The sequence below is a fragment of the Penaeus monodon genome, chromosome 21, assembly GCF_015228065.2.
Source record: "Penaeus monodon isolate SGIC_2016 chromosome 21, NSTDA_Pmon_1, whole genome shotgun sequence".
NCBI lineage: Eukaryota > Metazoa > Arthropoda > Malacostraca > Decapoda > Penaeidae > Penaeus > Penaeus monodon.
In genome coordinates, this window is record NC_051406.1 from 14,787,505 (window position 1) to 14,787,737 (window position 233).

Genomic DNA, 233 nt, shown 5'->3' on the forward strand with positions numbered 1-233 from the left:
TAGATTAGATTTCTATCGTCTCTCACTTCTAATTCCCATCATCACGTTCTTCGCTATTTCCGCGATCATCATACTTGCACTACTTCCTCTAATCACATTTATCTTAATTCAAGTCTTCGTGATTCTTATCAGTGACGTCATATTCTCTAATTCTATTTCATCGTAAATGTATCTTTCATACTTTTTTTCTCTCTCTTCCGTTTTCGACGCTCGATTTATTTCATATTCACGAG